Here is a 24,912-nt window from a genome sequence, read left to right as displayed (position 1 = left end):
CTAAAAATATAAAAATTAACCAGATATGGTGTCACATGCCTGTAGTCCCAGCTACTCCCGAGGCTGAGGCAGGAAAATTGCTTGAACCTCAGAGACGGAGGTTGTGGTGAACTAAGATAACACCACTGCACTCCAGCCTCAGCAACAGAGTGAGACTCCCTCTTCAAAAAAAAAAAAGAATAAAATGAAGAATCTTAAATGTCCCTTTAGACACTGGACCAGACATGGTGGCTCATGCCTGTAATCTCAGCACTTTGGGAGGCCGAGGCAGGAGGATTGCTTGAGCCCAGGAGTTTAAGACCAGCCTGGGTAACAAAGTGAGACCCTGTCTCTAAAATGAATGAATGATGTAAAATAAACACACCAGTCTGTGTCACATTATGGTTCTCAGTAATGCCACTGTGTTAATGATTCAGAGCCACCCTTGGGTTCTTCTGAATGAAATTTACACCAGTTGTTGGTAAATCCCCAGTGTAGCAGGGTACCTAGCATATGTCAACTGCTCATGTTCTTTAAAATTTGAATCTGCTGTGGATTAAGGTAATAGTGAAAATATGATGTGTGGGCTTGTAGGGTGTTAATACTGAGTTTAATAAGATTTTCTAGGCTAAGGAGTTTCACACAGAACGTGGACATGTCAGAAACATGCCAGTAACCAGCTCTCGTCATGCCTCAGAGCAGGAACAAATGACACAAACAGGATTATAGCATGTGGAATTTTTTTTACTAAACCCAAATTTTTTGGTGGGCAAACTATACTGATAATTTGACATACACAGATAAGTTGATTATGTGTAATCTAAGTTCCCTTATCATTCTTAAAGTTTAAGTAAAAATAATGAGTTACTAATAGTCATCAGTTTATATACAGCATGAAAATTGATAATTGTTTACTTGCAATACTGATGTAATTTCAGGAATTAGAAAAATTATTTTACTTTTCTTCGTGAGGGTTTCAGACTGTTAAGATTCAGGATTTTTGGCATATTTTGGGCAGCAGCAAGCCCAACTGGAATGCATATAGATTGGGAAATCACAGTGACTCAATTGGAGTATTCTTTACTACCTCCTCCACCTCTGGTTTCTTCTAGAACACCTAGTTTTCAGCGGGAGGCTTTGGTAGCATCTGGCCTGGTGATGTACATGGATGGTCCAAGCCTGGACTTGTCTCAGAAGTCTGTATTTCTCATCTGAAACTTTCCTAGACTTGTGTTGGTGTAATGATGTTTTAGTTACCTATTGCTACACAACAAACTACCTCAAAACATAGTCATTTAAAACAATTATGTATTATTATCTTTCACAGTTCTGTGGGTTAAGTGGACCCCACTGGTGGTTCTCATGAAGGGTCTTATGCAGTTAGATTTCTGTCAGTGCTGTAGTCATCTAAACGCTCACCTGAAGTGGATATCCAGGATAGCTCTGGCATATGCTGTCAGTTGAGGCTAGCTGTTGACTTAGGGCTCAGCTGGGGTTGTCAGCAGGAATGCCTATACAGTTGACCCTGGAACAACTCAGGGGTTAGGGGCTCTGATCCCTGCACAGTTGAAAATCCACATGACTTTTTACCACTGAAAACGTAACTACTAGCCTACTCTTGACTGTAAACCTTACTGATAACATGGATGATTAACACATATTTTGTATGTTTTATATATATAGCTATATATATATATATATATATATATATATACTGCACGTATAAACATTCATATATATTTCTTTATGTGGACATATGTTTTCATTTCTCTTAGGTAAATACCTAGGCCTGCCATAGTTGAGAAACTGCCACATTCCCACCAGCAACGGATGGGAATTCACTTGCTTCACATTCTTGCCAACATTTAGTATTGTCAATCTTTTTAATTTTTGCTAATTTCACAGGTGTGTAGCGCTATATTGTGATTTTAATTAGCATGTCTTTCATTCTTATGTTGAACATTTTTTCATTTTCTTTTTGCTGTTTGTATATCTTATTTGGTTAAGTGTCTGTTCAAATTCTTTGCCTGTTTTAAAAATGAGGTTGTTTTATTATCGAGTTTTGAAGGTTCTTCATATATTTTGATACAAATCCTTTGTCAGGTATATGTATTGATAATATTTTCTTATAGTCTGTAGCTTTCCTTTTTATTTTCTTCATAATGTTAAGTTTTTAATTTTGATGAAGTCCAGTTTATCAATTTCTTTTGTCCTATGTAAATATATTTGGCCTATGTTATCGTCATGAATATTTTTCACCTGTATTTTCTTCCAAATGTTTTATGTGTTTTGCTTCTATGTGTGCTATGATCCATCTTTAGTACATTTTTATTTGTATATGAGGTATTGGTAAATGTTTACTTATTTTTTGTTTTTAGTGAAATGAATATTCACTTGTTCCAGCACCATTTATTGAAAAGACCCATTTCCCTATTGAATTGGCAACTTTATTGAAAGTCAATTCACCCTATATTTCTAGTCTGTTTTATTCTGGGGATCTGTATGTTTATCCTTAGGCCAATACCATAATTGTGATTATTGTATAGCTTTATGATCAGTTAGTGTAAGCCCTCTAAGTCTGTTCTTTTTCAAAATTCTTTTGGCTATACTTCATGCTTTCATATCCCTATGCATTTTTAAATTTGCTTGTCAATTTCTACAAAAAGACCTGCTGGGATTTTGATTGAGCGTATATTTAATCTATAAAGCAACTTGGGGAGATTTGACATTTTAATAATATTAAGTTTTATAATTCATGAACATGGTATATTTGTCCTTTAATTTAGGTCTTTAATTTCTCTCAGCAATGGTAAAACCAGTTATGAAATTAAAAGAATAGCCAGAATATTTTTCATTGATAGAAGAATACTTATTTGGTGTGGAGTAACTTATATTACCCACTGAATATATATTTCTAGGTAACATATAGTAAATGTAAAAGTGGTGGCATTAGTAACACATCATTAATTTGAATTTGGAGGAATTATTTGCACTTGTAAAAGTCTTAAATAACCTGGAAAGTGAGATTTCACTAAACAAATGTTGTCATGAGGGAGTCTTTTAGAGTATGTTTTAACAAATAGATAAGAATTGTTTATATAGGCAAAGGACATGAACACTTTTCAAAAGAGGACTTACATGTGGCCAACAAGCATATGATAAAATGGTCAACATCACTAATCATTAGAGAAATGCAAATCAAAGCCACAGTGAGGTACCATCTCATACCGGTCAGAATGGCCATTATTGAAAAGTCAAAACGCAACAGATGCTGGCAAGGTTGCAGAGAAAGGGGAATGCTTATACACTGCTGGTGGAAGTGTAAATTAGTTCAACCATTGTAGAAAGCAGTGTGGCAGCTCCTCAAAAATTAAAAGCAGGATTACCATTCAACCCAGCAACCCCTCTACTGGGTATATACTAAAAAAAAATACAGATTGTTCTATTGTAAAGACACATGCATTCATATGTTCATTGCAGTACTATTCATAATATCAAAGATATGGAATCAACCTAAATGCGCATCAGAGATTGACTGGATAAGTAAAATGTGGTACATATACAACACAGAATACTATACAGCCATAAAATAGAACAAGATCATGTCCTTTGCAGGAACATGGATGGAACTGGAGGCCATTATCCTTATCAAACTAACACAGGAAGAGAAAAGCAAATACTGCATATTCTCACTTTTAAGTGGGAGCTAAATAATGAGAACACATGGACAGAAAGGGGAATAACAGACATTGGGACCGACTTGAGGGAGGAAGGCGGGAGAAGAGAGAAATTGAGGAAAAAAACACAAAAAACTGTTGGGTACTAGGCTTTGTATCGAGGTGGCAAAATAATCTGTACATCAAACCCCTGAGTCGTGAGTTTACCTATATAATAAAACTGCACGTTCCCCTGAACCTAAAATAAGTGTGTGTGTGTGTGTGTGAGAATGTGTGTGTGTATTTTTTTTTTTTTTTTTCAGATGGAGTCTTTCTTTGTTACCTAGGCTGGAATGCAGTGGCGCAATCTCAGCTCACTGCAACTTCCGCCTCTTGGGTTCAAGCGATTATCCTGCCTCAATCCTCTAAGTAGCTGGGATTACAGGCACATGCCACCATACACGGCTAATTTTTGTATTTTTAGTAGAGATGGGGTTTCGCCATGTTGACCAGGCTGACCTCAAGTGATCTGCCCTCCTCTGCCTCCCAAAGTGCTAGAATTACATGCATGAGCTGCTGTGCCTGGCCTAGTTAAAATATTTTTAAAAATAAAAAAAGAATGGCTTGTACTTAGAACATTAAAAAATTATGTTTATGTAAATGCTAGTTTTATGGCCCTTAAAACATTTGTTCTCTCAACAAGATGAATTGCTTCTTTCTTCCTCTTGTTTGTCATATCTTAGGAAATCACTTTATTATATTTATATATATTTTACTCCAGTTCTTGCCAAATATTCACATTTCTTTAATTAGAAAGGTCTGAATTTATGAGTTTTTATATTCAAAAACAGGATTCCCCTTCTTGTTAAGCTGATTGTGTAGTCCTGTTGGATTATCGACCTTTTTGTGACTCTAATAAATCTGTGGATCCTCATGATCAAGAGTTCTGAAACCAAACCTTTCTCTAAAAATAGATTCAGATGACATTTGTCACCTTTAAAAATTAAATTGAATTTGAATTTTTGAGACCCTTTTCTAATTATTTGACATTACTTGCAGTAATTTTCAAAGTCTTTAAACTTGAAGCCAAATTTGATAGAGATTGAATTGACCTGAAACAGCATATTATGTATATGCATAATAAATATGAATCTATAACATATTTCGTCTTCAAAACAATATCACATTCATCCACCTTTGTTTTAGGCAGCTTATAAGACAGTAATCATCTAATACTCCCTACTTAGTGTAGTCTTCTGGAAGCTGTAATGGTGAATATACTTAGGGATTATAGATACATCTATGCTGACTTTCTTACCCTTTTTCTAAGTTAGTTCCAGGCAGGAATACTTCGTTAGTTATTTTTATTGTAAATATATAGCACAGTGCTTAAGAACCTGGGCTTTGGGTCAGGCAGAAAAGGGGGTTAGTTTTACTATGTTGCTTTGGGAATCTTATTTCCTAGCTTCAATTTGCTCATCTGTGAAATGGGGATAATATTAACCTCATAGGATTGCTGTAATGCTTAAATGGAATAAGTAAAATGGCAAACCTTTAATGGCACGTGATAAGCAATTGATACGTTAATTATCTTTGAAACTTTCCATACCAGGAACACATCACATAGCAGCATCAAACTGTGTATATATTGGATATAAAGTATGAGCTAGGATGGAAATGTCAGCATTGAATGTACAAATGGCAAATAATGAGAAATAACTGTTTTAAATGGAAAAATTTATTAAGTTTGGTTCCTGTTATCTGGCTATTTACATTCTAAGGGGATAAGATGAATACAATTTTAATTCATGCATGTCTGCTTTATTGCTTTGTACACATATGCCTTTTTTTGTGTGTGGAGACAGAGCCATGCTCCGTTGCCCAGGCTGGAGTGCAATGGTGCAATCTCAGCTCACTGCAACCTCTGCCTCCCAGGTTCAAGCAGTTCTCCTGCCTCAGCCTCCCAAGTAGCTGGGATTACAGGTGTCCACCACCACGCCCAGCTAATTTTTGTATTTTTAGTAGAGACAGGGCTTCACTATGTTGACCAGGCTGGTCTCGAACTCCTGACCTCAGGCGATCCACTTGCCTCAGCCCCCAAAGTGCTAGGATTACTGGCATGAGCCACCATACCTAGCCTCATACAACATTTTTTAACGTTCTGTTGTACTTTATAATGGAGGGAGCATCTCTTCTGGTTTATATGATCTGGAGTCAGTCAGTTGACCAAAATCCTCATTCTGCTAGCTGAATGACCTTGAATAGATTGATTAACTTCTCTGGCTTCAGTTTCTTACCCTATAAAGTAGGCTTATAAATAGGTGTCATGGGGCTGTTGTGAGGTGGTTTTTGTTGTTGTTCTTTTTTGTTTGTTTGTTTGTTTAGAGACAGGGCCTCACTCTGCACCCAGACTTGAGAGAAGTGACACGATCACAGCTCATTGCAGCGTCAACCTCTGGGCTCTTGTGATCCTCCTACCTCAGCCTCTCAAGTATATAAGACCACAGGTGCACACCACTATGCCATGCTAATATTTTATTTTTTGTGGAGGTGGCCTTGCTCTGTTGCCCAGGCTGGTCTTGAACTCCTGAGCTCAAGCAATCCTCCTGCATCAGCCTCCCACAGTGCTGAGATTACAGGTGTGAACCACTGTGCCTGGCCTGTTTTGAGTTTTAAATGCCTTAAAATATTTATTGCCTAGTAAAGGCTCAATGAGTACTACCTGCTGTTATTAGGTATTATATTAGTCATTTATGTTATTGTTTTATCCTGCCAATTGCATTCAATATGTCCATTTAAACATTTGCTGTGTCAAAGGCTATGATATGTGAGGGGTTAAAAGTTTTTTAAAGACAGAACATCAGTGGCTCTAGGTTTTATGCTCACCTCACCTACTACTTAGTCAATCTCATCTCTCAGAGTGTCTTGCTTATTAAATACAATAAGGTCAATAACCTTTTCATGAAAATGTGAATGGAATTTATACCTTTGTAATGGTATTATATTTTAACTGAAACAGTATTTTAAGAAGACTTCAAATACTAATAATTACTCATTGGTTTATCTAATTTATATGTTTGTAGCTTTGTTAGATTTTTTTAAAGTCGTGCATATTTGTAATTCTTTTTTAAAAAGCTTTATGATATTTTGATATAGATGTCGTAGCATGCTTTGCATTGTTTAATCTCAATTTGAATAGATTAATTGGCATTTTCTCCTTTGAAGAAGCTGATAAACCCTTTTTGACTTTTAATTGGGATAGACAGAGTTATCATTATGTAAGAAGGGAAATAATACGCCTAAGAGTTTATTTTCTGGTCTGTTTCTTTTAGGTTTTATATTAACATGCATCCAAGATGTTTTGTTTAGTTGTGTAAGGGGGATCAGGAAACGGTATTGCTGCCCTCCAGTACTTATGCATAGAATGAAAAACTTTTTCTGTGGTGTTGTAACGTGAATAATTTTCCTTCAGACTTTCATGAAGCCAAGACCGTGTTTACATTTGATTCCATGCAGAGGACTGGCGAACTGGATAGTTCTTTTTTTTTTAAAGATATAAAATACTGAGGTCCCTGAGTGCTTGGGTCTTCATCTGTTCTGGAATTACCCAGCTGCACACCTGACTATAGACTGTTTGTTTTTAATATTAAATTGACCTTTTCCAGCCTCTCTTGTTTAGGAAGTTGGAGTCTGCGTAACACCAGCTGTCTGTGGTGTCAGGCTGGAACAATAATTCAGGGATGCAGAATATGTCTCGCCTTTGTTTCCTGAAATTGTGCATTGATTTCTTTTGTCAGTAGATTGTTTCAAATGAATGGAAGAAACATTTTCTATTTTTAATTTTTTTGTGGGATGGCACATTTCTTTTTAAAGCAAATAATTCATCTGCAAATTCAAATTGTGTTTGGTACCTCTAATTTGCTTAAAGTAAAACACATATATAGTGGAAATTTTAACTGAGTCAGTAAATTTCATAGCTATCAGAACCTTTCTCATTACAGTAGTTTGATTAAAGTTTTTTAAAGGCTTTTTCATTTTTAATAAGGGAAATGTCTCCATTGTAACCACTGCTGCCAGCAGGAGGACTTTTGTTTTCATGAATATTTTTTAGAATTTTCTCTACCTGACATTGTTAAGTAGATAAAACTGAATTAGGTTTATAGAGTTAATTTCTCCTCTTCTTTGACATTGAATGTACTCTAATTTGTAGCTTAAAAACATTAGAATTAGCCTTTTTAAAATCTGAGTGGATACTTTTTTTTTGTAGAATAGATGATTCTTAAAGAATATATTAGTTTAGGATCTAATATGAATCGATACATTTTTGCTGATAATATGAATGACCAGATGATTGTGAATTCCTTGAGAAGTACACAAGAAGTTTATAGCTTTATTACTGTTTTACAACTGATTCTGGAGGTTTCTTAGGATATTAGCATTATAAGCCTGAGGTAACTGGTTTTTCTTTTTCTGACCTGGGGTGCATTTGTGGAGTCTGAGACTGACAAGTAAAATAGTAATTTGCTGTTTAATACATCTCCCTGAGAATTGTTTATTACTGTTTGACAAGCTCATTCCACATATTAAGATTTGACTTTCCTGTGTTTTATTAGAACTCTTTGCTCCTGAAGCACTAACATTTCTGATTTGTCTTTCATGCAGTTGAGCTACCCACTAACGGTGACCAGTCCTCTGCAGGGAATCAGGTTACTGCTACAAGATTGGCTGTTAGTCTAAATGATCCAGAATATTTTATCATTTGTAATGTATGTGGCTCTGAAAAACATAATGTCTGGAATAAGGGATAACATGACATTTATCATGATCAGTGAAATTGGTTAATCTGGTCAGGAAACAACGGAATATTTTATCCGTTTAGCTGACTGGGCTTTAATTTATTTTCTTTTGAGAATTGACATTAGGAATAAGACTAGGTAAACAGCAGTGCTAGGCTCTGCACTTTTTGTTCTCTATTCAGCCACTGTGCAAATGAGATATGATAATTTAAGGCCCCTTCTGGGACAACCATGTACAGAGAAAGAAAGCAGGGACAGGGGCATTTAGGTGGCAATTGTCTTTCACTGGGGTAGCCCTATGTCATATTCATATGATATGATACGATATTATACACTTTTGGATTTGGCTGCCCATTTGGTGTTACGAGGTAATATTTGCATAATAAAATAAAATGTCCTGCATTTGGTAGAAAGCCCCAGTTGCTTGACTCTCTCAATCTAAACTCAGTTTCAAATCATTTCCTAGGGGTACCGGTAGGTGTGATAACAGTTTCAGACTTTTTTTCTTTCAGCACTTCAGCCTAAAGGCCTCTTACAGAATTCAGCAGGTGTGCTTCATAATAAGCATCCTCCTTCCGTAACACAAGTAAAAAGCCACAGGTTAGACCCAGCATTGTGGCTCTAGGAATGCTGGCAATACAAGTGGAGAGAGCAGCTCTGCCCTGAACAGCTGCCATGGAAGTCGCATGGGCAGCCGGAGCAATTGCCCAGACCACATTTTGTGAGGCAGCCTTCCCCTAAACATTGGTATTTTATACTGGTGATTAGGAGAATTTAGTGTTTGGGAGGAAGGTCTTGTGACCTTGTATTTTTATGAAAATATGCAGCATTACTTTTTTATGCTATGCCCTTAATGCAGGGTCCTACCACAAAAGCTTCCCAAGGAGAGGCAATTTCAGGCTGATGAGAAAAGGGTTTTATGATGCCATTTAAACAGAGAAGGCAGTCAAATGCAATCAATTAGAATGAGTTACAAAACAGATGAGGGAATGGTGAAAGACTGATCCCAAAAGTTTGGCCCGGGCATCTAACATCACCTTGTAACCTGAGTTACAAATAGACCTTTTCTTTCAGAATCAAGAGAGGGGAGTGCTGTGATCTTTCACATTCTCCTATTAGAGGTGGTGGGAATATGTTTTATTCAGTTTTCATGAAACTATTAAAATGATCAATTATGTGTTCAGCACATCGTGTTGCACATAAAGATTATTTTTTCTGTTGTTCTTGTGTTCCCCAAGATCGTTTACTGCTAGCCTATGCTTCTGAATGTGTGAGGGATCAAATGAGACTTCTGATTATGTGGCAAATAGCATCGTCTTGAATTGTGTTAAATTATTTCTGGATAGAATTGAATCCGATATCTGACATTATGGTTTAGCTCATCACTTCCCAACGTGTAATAAGCTCTTTACTCAATGGCAAATGGATGCCTCGGGAAATAATTTAAATCTGAGGTGAAATAATTGGTTCAGATAATTGTGTTCAGTATGTGGAGATGTAGGTGATTGATAACTTGATATAAGCTGTGTTCTTTAAAGGGGAGTGCTTAGGGGAAGGGGCTGGACTTTCTATTGCTATGGCCTTAACTGAAAAATATCTGATGATAGATGTTTGACACTAAAAAGATAGATCCAATGTGATAACCTTTTAAAGAATAATTTTCTGTAATTTACCTGGAGTCATCTTCATTGCTAAAGATCATTCCCAAGCTAATGGCAAAAACTCCCAGTGTACTCAGTAAAGGGGATCACAGCAAATGGTAGGTTTTGTGACAGCTCCTACTGCTTAGAAAGGCTTGTTCACTCTTGGTTCCTGCATTAGCCTATGCAGGCCAGTTTTAGTCTACTTATTTATACTACTTTTTCTCTGTTGGATGTTGATTGACACCTAATGATACTTTCATTTCTTAAGGCTAGGGTGAGAGCTATTTTTTAGAACACAATACCATTTTAATCTTTCCAGTGTCTGAAATCTTTTTTTTTTAGATGTCAGAGTTCATTTTCATTGTAGATGTCTTAAACAATACCAATAAAAAAGGAAGGAAGAAGATAAGTATCTGAGCTGTGAAGCCAGACAGATTGGGATTGATTTGGTTCTGTCCTTGACTGGGCTAGTGATCTTGGGCAATTTTTTATCTTTAAATTGAGGACAATACCCTACCCTTAAAATTGCTGTAAAGGTAAATGAGATAGCTATGTAAGTATATTCTTAGTACAGTGCTTCACATATAGTAAGTGTTGAATGCATAGTTATATAATTATAAATGAGAATAAACATGTACTGAACACTTGGAAGGCAATGTATTAGGGGCTTTATACTATACATAGATATACAGATATATGTAAAGGGGTGTATATATGTGCATAAAATATAGTGAATATTTCTAGCTCTGTGTTTAAAGCAGACTGTCCTGCTCAGGAAATGATTAATAACATCCAAATCCTTCCACTCAATGATATCTTCTTTAATACATCTTACAGTTTTTGAGTGATTTGTGTAAAAGGATATTATTTTGTATATATTACTTGCAGTCTGCCTTTTTTCATTTAATAATACTTAATAAATATTTTGCCATAATTCTGAATGTAATAGCCACAGAATACTTTGTTGTAGTTTGAAACATACTTTTTAAGCTAATCCTTTATGAGTGATTATTTGTTTTTTACTCATTTTTTTCCTCTATAAATAGATGTGGCAAAGATTCTTATGGTTAAATCTTTGCATGTAGCCATGCTATTTTCCTTAAGATACATTCCTGGAACTAGAATTGGAGGGCAAAAGACTTGCCAAAGTTTAAGATACCTGGTTCCAATTACCAGATTATGTTGGAAATTTATACTACTCTGCTATATATTTAAAAATATTGGCTGAGTATGATGGCTCATGCCTATAATCCCAGCAGTTTGAAAGGCCAACGCAGGAGGATTGCTTGAGGCCAGGGGTTGAAGACCAGCCTTGGCAACATAGGGAAACCCTGTCTCTACCAAGAAATTAAATATTAGTTGAGCATGGTGTCATGCATCTGTGGTTCCAGCCACTCAAGAGGCTGAGGTAGAAGGATTGCTTGAGCCTGAGAGGTCAAGGCGCAGTGAGCCCTGATGGCACCACTGAACTACAGCCTGGATGACAGTGAGAACCTCTCTGCAAAAACAAAAAATTTCATGCAAACTTAGAATTTGTAAGGACATGGAAGAATGCAATAATATCATTTGCTTTCTGCCTTTTATGTAGGAAAAATATATTTTGATTTTATTTTTAAAAATTTGTTTTTTATGTTAAGGTGGCTGAAAACAAATCCCTCCTCCCTACACTGTACCTCAGTACTTCCCAGTGGGGTGGGTAGCACCCTTGCTTAGGCTGTGATTTTGGTAAGTCTGACTTGAACTCATTCTGGGCCAGTTATCCCAACTCTTCTTTAGTCACAAACCAGACTGTCTTGCATGGCCAAGGATCTTGCAAATCTTGGACAGGTGTTCCAAGGGAAATAATCTGTCACAGAAGCTAGAAGAGCCCAAGGAGAGTCATCATGCTTGCACATGAAAACAGTTCATTGTAAGAAATTCAGTCAGGTAGTGGGTAGGTATATATTTGTTCTTCACATAGTAAATACCCTCTCTGGGCAGCACATTTCAGCTGAACATTTTGCTTCATAGTAATTCTTTAGGGGATGGTCATAGGTAAAACTTCTTAAAAATTCATCTAGTGATGAAATTCATTTATTTACCAGTGGGTCTAGGTGTACCTGTTTGTCACAATGAAGTGATGATTGGTCCAATTCCTCTTGGGAAAAACCATTACCAGTAGGACAATTTGCTGATATATTTAGTCTTTCATTTTTGCATTTAAAATAGTCTGTGCAATAATATCATTGCCAAGAGGGTCTACAATTAACTCTGAATTAATCTATCTTGAAGAATATTCTGTACTAATTTCATTCTATAGAACCTACTCTATGGAACTACACACATACATATCCCATCAAACCTTATCATTCACCTGTCTTTTTGCCCCTTTTCTTGCCTAGTCCCTACACTACATACCACTTTGCTTTCCATTTTTCTGGACTGAGTAAAAGTTACCATTAGTAGATGGTGGTTTCTAGAATGTTTAAGGATTTCTCTGGGGAACAGCCGTTCAGGGCTGTATCTGCCTTGCGGTATGGAGGCTCTGAACATGAACAAGAAAGCCTGAGTGATGTTTGCGCAAAGGTATCAGCTGATTTTCATTTAAAGGGTTTAGAGAAGTGTCACCTGGCAACCTAGAATTGAATCTTTACTGCATGTTCATTTTTCTACACTGAGAATGAATGTAATTCTAGTAGATGAGCAAGCAGATTGATTGGCTATTCATTGCAAGTTCTGTTCTTACTGGAGTGTTCTGCTTTTCTCGTTCAGTAAAGCCTAGAGATGTTTAGTGCCAAAAAATCATGTTACAGTCACTAAATTAACCAGAGCTATAAGGCAGTGGTATGGATATTTTTAAAGAATTAATATTAGCAAAGAATGAAGATCTGCTAAGTGGTTGCTACTGGGAGAAATTGTTTGATTAATGCTTGGTGCTAACTGGAATGTTTCCTTCTTTTTCATGTTTTCCTATAAATTGTTTCCCATTTGCTTTATTACTTTTGACATCTATCTTACATATCCATATATAAGATCACTTTTCACATATAAATGCCCCTTCTCTATGCATACATGTATTCTTATTTTCCTAAAACAGTTGTATAGGGTATTTCAATAAAGCATATTTTGCTTTAAAGAAAAATAAGAAAGCCCCTTTCTCTGAACTGTGTACCCATACCTTTGGTAAACACAATAATGGCCCTCAAAGATCTCTATGTCCATGTCCTAATCTCTGGAACCTGTGGATATGCTACATTCAATGGCAAAGGGAAATTAAGGTTTAAACCACGTAGAATTAAGGTTGATAATAGACCGATTTTAAAATATGGATATTGTGCTGAATTATCCAGGTGGGCTCAGTGTAATCACAAGGGTCCTTAAATGTCAAAGAGGGAGGCAGAAGAAGAGGTCAGAGTAATGCTAAATGTGAAGAACTCAACCTGCCTTTGCTGGCTTTGAAGATGGAAAGAGAGAGCCACAAGCCAAGGAATGCGGGTGACCTTGCATAACCTTTCAGAAATATTCTTGCCTAATAGATACACATATGTAGTCTCTCTTCTTTATTTTACACAAACAGGAGTTTACATTCCACATTTTATATTATTTGAGTTTTTGCTTTTTAAAGCAAATGTTTAAACAAGATGTAGAGACTATCTTTAGATTTATTACTTTCTTTTTAAAAACAGCTTCATAGTCATATTTTGTATGACCATACTATAATTTATTTAAATAATTCTCTATTGGTGGAACTGTTAGGCTGTTTTCAGTTTGGGCTATTACAATTTTTTGTGAATATACACAAATATATTTGTAGCAAAAATTCCCCAAAATGGAGTTGATAGTTTATAAATTTAAGGGTAAAATCACTAAATTACTCTCCAAGAAAGTCATCCAGTTTATACTGTTTTATAGCCTCTGTTTGGGCTAGAGCATACCTTGATTATTAATCATAATGAAGTGGGAAGTGTAAGATATTAAAAGACAGAGATTAGACAGAGTGTCACTCTGTCTTTATTCCCTATTAAGTATAATTCCAAACATGGTGGCATGATTGCCAGTAGAGTACTTCAATTTGTTTTTTTTTCTTCATGGCATTCTTCACTCTTGTAGGCATTTTAAATTTCCATGTAGTCAGATTTATAAATTTTTCATTTATGCCTTTTGTTTTGTGACTTGCCATCTCCAAAATTAAAATATATATATATATATATATATATATGTATGTATATATAGACCTCCTATATTTCTTTCTAGTACTTTTATACTTTCCTTTTTTACTTTTGAATCTTTGATCCAGTTAGTTTTTTTTTTTTTTTCCCATTTTTTAGGGAAAATTCATGCAGTTAATATTAAAATGAGATTTGACATAATATCTAGGTCATTTATGTTAACTGTATAATATATTTTAGCATAGTGGTTCCACACTGTATATATTCTTTCATCATGATTATAATTCATAAATTTTGTTTTTTTGAGATGGAGTCTCACCTTGGCCACAGGCTGGAGTGCAGTGGTGCAATCTCGGCTCACTGCAAACTCTACCTCCCCAGTTCAAGTGATTCCCTTGCCTCAGTTTCCCAAGTAACTGGGACTACAGGCACACACCACCACGCCCAGCTAATTTTTTGTATTTTAGTAGAGACGGGATTTCACCATGTTAGCCAGGATGGTCTCAATCTCTTGAGCTTGTGATCCGCCCACCTTGGCCTACCAAAGTGCTGGGATCACAGGTGTGAGCCACCGTGTCCAGCCTCATAAATTTTTTTTTACTTGAAATGTTTAACATAATTATTTAGGAATGGATTAAATAGTGTTTTGAACCATCATTGCAACACATAAAACAATTCACTTTTTTGTTTTAGAACTAACATAGTAATCCATAAAGGATTAAATAGACATGTAAGAATGAATTTTCATTGAATCATCACAAAACACATGCTATTAATAATCTTTGGAATACCTTCATATTTTCTAGCTCTCCACTTCCTCATGTCTGATTACAGCAGTTTGGGGGAGGAAAATGTATTCAGTCTTAGTAATTTTTTATTTTGACTTAAAGCGTCCCAGTGGAGGAATAAAGATGAATTATTTATGCTTTATAGTCTTAAGAGTTGTTGTTAAAAATTGGTGTTGATGAAAATAATGACTAATGAAGCAAGCATTGGTATGTATTGCTGAGACCTTTGAGACTATTCCTTTTCAATTTTTCCATTGTGGCCTAAGAAAATTCTATCTGCTATTTGAAGAAGTCATATATGTTTGAGACAAATTAAATTTTCAGGTCAAGAAATATTTACTTGATTAAACTTACTACTTTTATGATAACTGCCTCGTATTCCCAAGTCAATAAGCCTTCTCAGAAAAGGTCAGGGAGTTTCCTGTATTGTTTAATTGCCTTTAACCAATGAAAGCTTGTCATGAATGAGGTCTAAAGGGAGCCTGACCTCATCTCCCAAGGTGAAGAAGTGATTGTCTACACCATTGTAAGGCATAGATGTTGTTATTCATTGCAGTCTCTCAGATTGTTTCATAAATGTTACTTCAGTTCCTCAGATTTTGTTATTAGTGCTATTAATTTTTAAGTCTAAACTTGTAAAATAACATTACCACACCCCTGTGAGATAGCAAGTGTTATATCCATTCACTTGAAGAGATTCCAGTTGGGTGTTAATGCCTGTTGTGTCTGAGGATGAAGATGGTGATATGTATTTCTTAACTTCTTAGCCAGTTTTCCTTAATTATATTTGCATTTTTCAGGGTCAAAGAGTTTTTGAGAGGACACACACTTACTAGGGACTCTAGGACTAGGACTTAGTCTGCCTCTTGAACCACTCTCCCTCTTGTCGTTATTTAGTTTTAAACATATGTTGTTCTTTCTCAGTACACATCCCTGGGATAGGTTCTTAAACACTTACCTTTTCCCTTTCTTTCTCTCTCAGATGTCTTTTTTCTTTGGCTTCATAAAGAAGAGAAAGGGGATTGTTGGCAGTTTTGATTTACATATCTGATGGAATGTTTCATTTTAGTGGCAGGGATTGGGTTGCATGAAGGTATTTTTTCTAACAAATTTGTTAACATCACTAATTTGCTTAAAAGCCTGATAAAGTCTTTTTCATTTGAAAGCTTGACATGTAATAGATACCTTCTAGGTGCTTTGTGTATGCATGTAAATCCCTAAAGTAGGTGGTTTTTTCCTTTTCTTTATTTTTTTTTTTTTTTGAGACAGAGTGCAGTGGCACGAGCTCGGCTCACTGCAACTTCTGCCTCCTGGATTCGAACAATTCTCATGCCTCAGCCTCCCGAGTAACTGGGATTACAGGTGTGTGCCACCACACTCAGTTAATTTGTAAAAAAATTTTTAGCAGGGGTGGGTTTTCACCATGTTGTCCAGGCTGCTCGAACTCTTGAACCACAGGTGATCAGCCTGCCTTGGCCCCTAAGGTAGGGGTTTTATCATACTATTTCATTCAGGGGAAAAGGAATTCAGAAAACATTTAAAGATGCTTCTGTAAGGTTACTCAACAGTTGTCAGTGCCAAGAGTCAAACCCAGGATACCATGATTTCAAAGTTAATGTTTATTCATTCATTTAGTCTTACCTCTCTAAATACCATTTATTTGCAGACAGCTCCCAAATTTGTATCTCTAGTCTAGGCCTCTCTGAACTCAAACCTGCTCATCCAGTGGTCTAGGCAACATCTTCAGCTGGATGTCCCACAAGTACCTCTATTTGTGAGATGTGTTCCAAGACTGATTTCTGATGCCTTTCCCACCTACCTGTACTCACCCACTCATCACCTTCTCAGGTTGTGACTGCTCCATCCTTCTAGTTATTGAGACCAAATACTTTGAGGTTATCCATGACTCCTTTGTTTCTGACACTCTACATGCACTGCCAGTAAGTGGTGTTGGCTTTACCTTCAAATGTATTATCATTGCCTCCACCATTACTACCGTGGTCAAAGACAACATCTTATGCCTGGATTACTATAGAAGTCTTATTATTGGTAATACTGTTTTCACCTTTGCTTCCCATTAACCGGAGAGAGCTTCTTCTAACTCCCGTCAGACCTTGTCACTCTTCTGCTTAAACCCTCCAATAGCTTTCCATCACCCTCAGAATTAGAGCCCTACCAGATCTGGCTATGCTATGTCTCTGATGTTACCTTCCATAACACAGCATTCCCTCTTCCTAGTCAGCTGTAGTCACATAGGCCTGCCTGCTATCCTCAGATACACCAGGTACACTGCTGCTGTAGGGTCTTTGAGCTTTGTGGTCCCTCTTTCTTGAATGTTCTTTCTCCATATCTGCATTGCTCATTCCTTTATTTCTTTAAGTCTTTGAGCGAATGGTACCTTCTCAATGAGGCCTGCCCTGACCATTCTACTTGTTAGCACTCTTTATCTCTGTTACCCTATTTAATTTTCCTCCATTGCCCTTATCACCTTCTAATAGATCATACAATTTACCTACTAATGCATATTATCTATCTTCCCCACTTTCTAGCCTCCCATTCCCAAATGAAAGCTCCACAAGGACAGGGGTTTTTATCTGCTTGGCCCGTTGTATGCCTGGCATTAGGTCAAGACCTGGCACATTATTGCTGACCAGTGAAATCTGTGGAATGAATAAATTTATTCACAAAACGTTAAGGTCTGTGCTGAGATTGAGGAGACAGGGACCATCTTTGGCTTTCAAGTTTTTAGTGGATTTTACCTTTTCAGGATGTATACCTTTCAGTTAAAGGGAAATCAAGTTCTAGAGAGGTTGTAACAGCCAGTGGTGAAAGCAACCAGCATGTGTTGAGCAGTTGTTTTGTACCAGCTGTTTAATGTAGATCGATAATGCATTCATTCACACCTTACACCAGTCCCATGAGGAATATGTTACAGTGTCTATGTTTTGCAGATGAGGAAACTGTGGTTTAGTGAAATTATGTACCTTGCTGAAAACCAGCCCCCTGTAAGTGGTATAAGGAAGAGTCCGACCCATATCTGTCTGTTGGTAGTACTTTTTCCCCTATGCCCTGCTGCTTTTCTAACAGTTCCCCATCACCTGTGGGGTGAGCCCTGTTTCCTTCCCGCAGCATGTAAGACCCTTCCCTGTCTGTATTCAGCCTGTCTGGCAAGCCTTAGTTTTTCTGTCTCCTCTGGGACACTGCCAACTCCAACTTCTCTATTAAGTCTTGCTTTTCATCTAAAAGACCATATGCTTGCAGTTTCACACCTCTACAAAGTGTTTTCCCTCTAACTGAAATGCCTTTTCTTCCCATTTCTGCTTGGTAAATCTGTGCTTGTCCTTTGCATTCCAGCTCATGTGTTACTTCCATGAAGCCTTTTTTAGCTTCTCTCAGGGACATAGTTGGTCACTGCTGCTCCCACACAGTGCCACCTGTTATTCCTGTACTGTGTTCTAGTTAGTCTACCAGAAATGGGACTTTCTTCTGTTTTTTTTTTTTTTTTTACCAGTACCTAGGACAGGACCTAGACTATACCATATACCAAGTAAATGTGTCTTTATTTTGTGACGTAATGGCGATTGTGCAATAATGGGTCATGGAAATATGTAGGGATTTAGAATTTAAACAAGGAAGAATGACAGGTATAATCTGATAAAAGTCTAGATGACACCTCAGGAATTCTCTGTAGATGAAGCACTCATTCATGTATTCATGACTGTAAAGTAGTTATTAAGTACATGGACTGAATGGGTTCAAAACCCCATCCTTATATTTACTGCAATTTTAATTTTAAATTATTTATCTCTCTGAGCCTCTTCTTCATCTATGAAATGGAGGATAATATTGTACCCACCTAAGAGTGTTGCCAGGAGGATTTAATGACGGAGCCTGCTGCATATTGAACATTAAGTAAATATATACAATTACAGCAAAGTTTTCTGGAGGAGTTAGTATTTGTACCATATAGTCTTGGATCTAAATTGCATTGGAAACATTGAACAAAATACTAAACTAAGGTCATTAAAAACCAGGGAAGCCCGTTGTGTTTGGTGTTCTCATGGGTTCATCCTTCAGAATGATTCCTACCACTGATCTTTTTTCCCTAGGTAAAGCCCCATTTGAAGTTATTAGTTGAAAATTTTAAACATTTAAGCAAAGAGGATTTAGAAATAGTGGTTATGACAGAGGCAACAGTTGGAACCTGGGAATTGTATGTTTCATCAGAACAACTTAATTACAGCCAGTGACAACTTAGTATTGTTTATGAGATGGATTGTTTTACCAAATAGAGCATTTGATTGTAAGAATTGAATCATGCCCAGAATCTGTCTGGAGGGCCCTGTGATATGGTATTCACATGATAGAATTATATTTAGAGAGTCCTCTAGGAAAATTTTAGAACCATGCAAATGTACATGTCTAGCTGCAATCCACTTTTACATTAATCAAGTGTCTGGCAGTTTATGCCCTGTGCATTGTCAGATAGCTTCCTGGGCTGGCAATAATTAAAAGATTTGGATTAAATAGATGTAATGTGAAGTCTGTGACATATGAGCCTAGGTTAGCTAGCTTAATACCAGGTGTTTGGAGGCTGGGGATGTTTTTCATGGTTATAAGTCTCCATGCCAAATTTTTATTCTAGAAATTGGCTTGAAAGGGCAGGTTGAGAAATCAAATGCAGAAGTAAACAGTGACTTCAGAAATCAGCTTAGAAGTCAGGGATTTATTTTCTGTCTTGCATTATTAATATTCAGTTGACCCTTGAACAATGCAGGGGTTAGGGATGCTAATACCTATGCAGTCAAAAATCTGCATATAACTTTTGGCCCCCACAAAACTACTAGTAGCCTACTTGACTGGAAACCCTGCTAATAACATAAATGGTCAATTGACACATATTTTTAAAATAAGTATTATACACCATATTCTCACAATAAAATAAGCTAGAGAAAAGATGTTATTAAGAAAATCATAAGGAAAATATATTTACTTTTCCTTGTTTAAATTCGAAATCCACAGATATTTCTATTACCAATTATTTATTAAGTGGAAATGGATCATTCCAAAGGTTTTCTTCTTCTTCATCATTTTCACATTGAGGAGGCTGGGAAGGAGGAGGAAAAGGAGGGACTGATCTTGCTGTCTCAGGGATAGCAGAGAGGGACGAGGTGAAAGGAGAGGCAGGAGAGGCAGGCACATTCTGTATAAGTTTGCAGAAATATAATTTCTGTCTGATTTTTTGCTTTGTCATTTATCTAAAAATGTTTGTATATGGTACCAATTTGCAGGTTTCACCATCCAGGTCATAGAATGGTCCATGTTGTAAAAGAAGCCAAAAACAGTCTTGAAAAATCAGAATCTTGTGCTAGATTATCTAACGTCAGTTTGTTTTCTGGCATTTCTATGTCTCCTTCATCATTTGGCACTGGTTCGGAAGCACTCATCTTTATCCAGTTGTCTTCTGTTTAATTCCTCTGGTGTGGTGTCTATCAGATTTTGAATTTCTCTATGATCTGTATCTTGAAACCCTTTACCCATCCCACCCCACCCCACCCCACCCCACCTATTCTTTTTTGCCATATCTATGGTCTCTTTCATGGTTTCCTTGATAGGCTCTGTCCTAAATTCTGGGAAGTCATGCACAACATCTGAACACAGTTTTCTCCAGCAGGAATTTATTGTTTCAGGTGTGATGGCTTTCACTGTCTTTTCTGTAACAGTGATATCATCTTCAATGGTATAATCCTTCCAGACTTTGATTATGTTCTCCTTGTTGGGATTTTCCTCCATAGCACTGACAGTCCTTTCCAGAGAGTACTGTGTGTAATGAGCCTTAAAGGTCTTTATGATCCCATGATCTAGAGGCTGAATTAGAGACACTGTGTTTGGAGGTAAGTAGACCACTTCATTGTCCAATATCAAAAGAACTTTTAAAAGGCAGTTCTTTATTGGCAGGTACTTCCTGACTTCAAGGACAGAGCACTGATGGAACCAGTCCAGAAAAAGGGTTCTCATTGTCCAGGCCTTCTTGTTGTAAAGTTAAAAACTGGCAGCTGGTGTTTATCTTTTCCCTTCAAGACTTGGCCATCAGCAGCTTTATAGGTAAGGGCAGTCTAGATCATAAACCCAACTGCATTTGCACAAAACAGTACAATTCACCTAACTCTATTTTAAATCCTGGTGATTCCTTCTGCTTCTTACTAATGTCCTTTGTGGCATTTTTATCTCAAGAATAAAGCACTTTTCTCTACATTGAAAACCTGTTGAGGCAGGTATCCTTTCTCTTCAACGATTTTCTTAATGGCACCTGGGAACTCATCTGCTGCCTCTTGGTTGGCAGAACTTCTCATGTTATCTTGACATTTCTTAAGCCAAACCTCTTTCTAAAATTATCAAACTGTCCTTTGCTAGCATTAAATTCCCCAGCTTTAGATCCTTCATCTTCCTTTTGCTTTAAGTTGTCATATAATGACTTTGCTTTTTCTCAAATCATACTATAGTCCACAGGTATGCCCTTCTTAAGCAATCCTGCACCCACATAAAAGCTGCATTTTCAACAGGAGATAAAAAGATATTTTGCAAAACGTATATATTTTTTGTGCCTACTGGCATAGCTGTAGTGACAGCTTCACAAATTTCATTTTATTTTTATTTTTTACAATGATACTTACTCCAGATTCATGTATCTCGAAATGGTGGGCAACCACAGCTGCAGACCTCAGTCACAGATCAAGCGATTCAACTTTTTCTTGTAATGTCATGACTTTTCTCTGCTTCTTGGGGTCATTTCCAGCATCACTGGTGGCACTTTGTGTGGGTTCCATGGTATTATTAATAATTTACAGTATTGTACTAAACATGATGAAAAATATGCCAGACCTGTGAGAGGTCACCTATTGCTATGATAAGCAATTCACTGGAAAGACAGACTGCTCCCATGGAGATGATTATGTCACATGTTGTTTTAAGCCAGTCCACCAAACAGACTCATCTCAATAGCAACAGGAGTATCTACGAAATTATTACACAGTGCAGCATGTACTACAGTTAATTTTATATTATTTTAAATTATTATAGCACAGCATGTACTACAGTTAATTTTATACAGTTCTGATTTCATACTGCATCTTTACAATTGTTTACATTTCTTCTGACTGTGGATGGTGCCATGTATGGTCCGTGTTTGTATGTGTAGGTTTTGATAAATTTTAACTTTCGATAAAAGATTTTTATAGTGGTGAATGATATATTTATTAGACTAGTGTCCATATATATTTTATGCATTCATGACACACCTAACTTAAACATTTTAAAAACATTTCCAGGTTATGCGGTTTGAGTTTTTTCAAATTGTTGTAAATCTTCAATAATTTTTTTCCAGTATGTTTATTGCAGAAAATTCATGTATAAACAAACCTGCACAGTTTGAATTTGTGATTCAAAGGTCAACTTTACTGGTAGAAATACCACAAATTACAGATGAAACAAAGTATTCTTCATTTCATTAAAACATACTGTATTTAGCTGCTAGAGATACAACAGTGAACAAGCTAGAAATGGTTCCTTCTCTCATGGAACTTACAGTTTAATGGCTATAGGAGACAATGAACAAATAAGCAACACATGTATATTTACCTAATAGGGTGCAGAGATCGAGGCTAATTGGTCTCTTAACACAGATAAGGTGGTCAGAGAAAGCCTTTCTGAGGAGTTGAGATTTAAGGTGTAGGCTTCCAGGACGTCAGGCTTGTGAGGGAAGAGCATTACAGAGAGGGCCTCATCATGTGTAGAGGCTCTGAGAGGGAAAGAACTTGAGCTTTGCCCGTTCAGAAAGAAACAGAGGCGGGGGCCAGGTCACACAGGGGCTCATATCCATGGCGTGGAATCTGAATTCTGAATACATGAGAAGACACTGAAGAACTTTAGAACTCAACAAGGTCCATTGTTTGTATTATATGGAAAGTGGACTGAAGGGAATGGAGCAGGAGTGGAAGCAGGAGACTGCTAGGAATTCCTTGTGTAAGATGAGAAGTGATGGTGGCCTGGACTAGGATAGTCAAAGTGAAGAGGGAGAGAGGAGGATTCATTCAGAGCATACTTGGATGGTAGAACTGGTGGAGCTTGTTGGGTTGGGTATGGGGAGTGAGGGAGACAGAGAAATCAAGGATGAGTCCCAAGTTCCTAGCTTGAGGAACTGGGTGGATGGGAGTGCCATTAACCAACATAAATTATCTGAAGGAAATAGAGAAGGACATAAAACAAAGCCAAAGGAAATTTGAAGGTTGGCAACCCTTCGCAGAGTCTAGCCACCCACATGTTTTTATTCCCATTCTCTTGCTTCTTACCAAAATAAAAGCTTTTCATCTGTTGCAGACTCTTTGAACACAGTGCAGCCTCTGTATCATCAATAATTTATGCACTGTTCTCAAGTAAAAGCATTAGTGTCCAAGGCCTTGTGATTCTGATCTGGTTTCCCAGAATTATTTCACAGGGCAGATATGAAAGGGAAGATTTAAAAACAAAAAAACTCCATCACTTGTTGCTGTGGTGCTATGTAAAGGGCCATAAGTAAGTCATCCTCAGCATTGCTCTCCTTTTTGTAGGTGTATATTTCAACTGCAAAGGTTGTCTTTCCTCCAGGACCTGTTGTACTAGTGCCTGAACCCTATTTATAGGAAACTAAACAGGTTGATTGATAAGTCTGGCTTCCAGCTGACTTTTTTTCCCCTATGCACCATCAGAAAGGATTTTGGAGTTATACCTTTGCAACTTTCAGTCTGATACTGGTAGTTACTTGTTTCAGGGAAGTGATTATTTTCATTAGGTATCATTCTTTTAATAATAACTTTTTTATCATAAATAAAATATCTTCACTGTAGACAAATTTAAAAGTACGGAATTTGTGTACAACCACTTACAATCCCAATGCCAAGAAGTAATATTTTCTTCCAGTCTTTAAAAAATATAGTAAGTGTGATGTTTCATACTTTATGTACAATTTTATATCCTCCATTTTCTACTTAGCATTCTGACTCTTTTCTATATCTTATCAACTATTACTCAAAGACAACATTTTAAATGGCTATATAATATTCCATTGTATGGAATACTTAATCATTTTACTGTTGTTGAGCATTTAGGTTGTTTGTTGTTCTTTGTAGAGAAAGTTTAAATTAAGGAAAAAAAGCCAGACAGTTTTTACAGAGCACATTGTTTTAACGAAAGAGACTAAATCTTCTACTCAAACCCAAATAATTTGTAAAAGCCACTGTCTACTCCAGGAAGCTATTGAAGAATGATTGGGGCATCAGAACAATTGCACTAGTAAACCTTGTCTCCTGGGAAGCTATTTCTGGGCTTTTAACTCTTGCAGTGTTTTTCGATGTTCTGGAAGGTGCCAGAGTTATACATGGACCACCCTTGCTAGGCAAGTCAGCTCCGTTACTCACGGTGATCTTCGTCCTGGTCCTTTGAAACTTCTCGATATTTCCATTTGCTGCTTGCACTTCTGGATCTTGCCTTGCAACAATGACTAGAGCTAGGGGGAGAGAGGCACAGTCCTCTTATCATAGCTTTGAGCTGCCAAATTTGCACTGCTTTATCTTCATCCCAGCCTTCCACTGTGGCAGTCCCTTGGGTCTCAGCAGGCCACCTCTTTTTGGCCACCCTTCAGTCAGCAACTGTTGATGGAGCACCTTCCAAGTTCCAGAAACTGGCTAGATATTGGAAATAGAATGGTCAGATGCAGCTGCTCTTGTGGTTTATCATGTGTGGGAAGTAATTACATGGGAGGGAAGATAGAGAGTTATGTATGGTGTGGGAGAGTGACGTACTAAAGGAGAGGTCTGGACAGGTGTGTGTGTGTGTGTGTGTGTGTGTGTGTGTGTGTGTGTGTGTGT

The 24,912-nt window shown here is 37.0% G+C and overlaps 1 protein-coding gene across 14 annotated transcripts in view; it reads left to right on the top strand.

Annotated features, from left to right (window-relative positions):
* The window catches only part of ST7 (suppression of tumorigenicity 7), a 299,415-nt gene that overhangs the window by 79,995 nt on the left and 194,508 nt on the right, over positions 1-24,912 (top strand). The window contains exon 1 of one of the 14 annotated variants that reach the window (XM_032276215.1): positions 20,987-21,115. The exons of the other annotated variants lie outside the window; for them this stretch is intronic. The gene's annotated coding sequence lies outside the window, so the exon portion shown is untranslated. Of the gene's footprint in view, positions 1-20,986; positions 21,116-24,912 lie in introns of those variants that run through there. 14 annotated transcript variants of the gene reach the window in all.

The sequence above is a fragment of the Sapajus apella genome, unplaced genomic scaffold (genome assembly GCF_009761245.1).
Source record: "Sapajus apella isolate SASKATOON/1434 unplaced genomic scaffold, GSC_monkey_1.0 scaffold7, whole genome shotgun sequence".
Lineage (NCBI taxonomy): Eukaryota > Metazoa > Chordata > Mammalia > Primates > Cebidae > Sapajus > Sapajus apella.
This window is presented reverse-complemented; position numbering and strand designations above follow the sequence as displayed.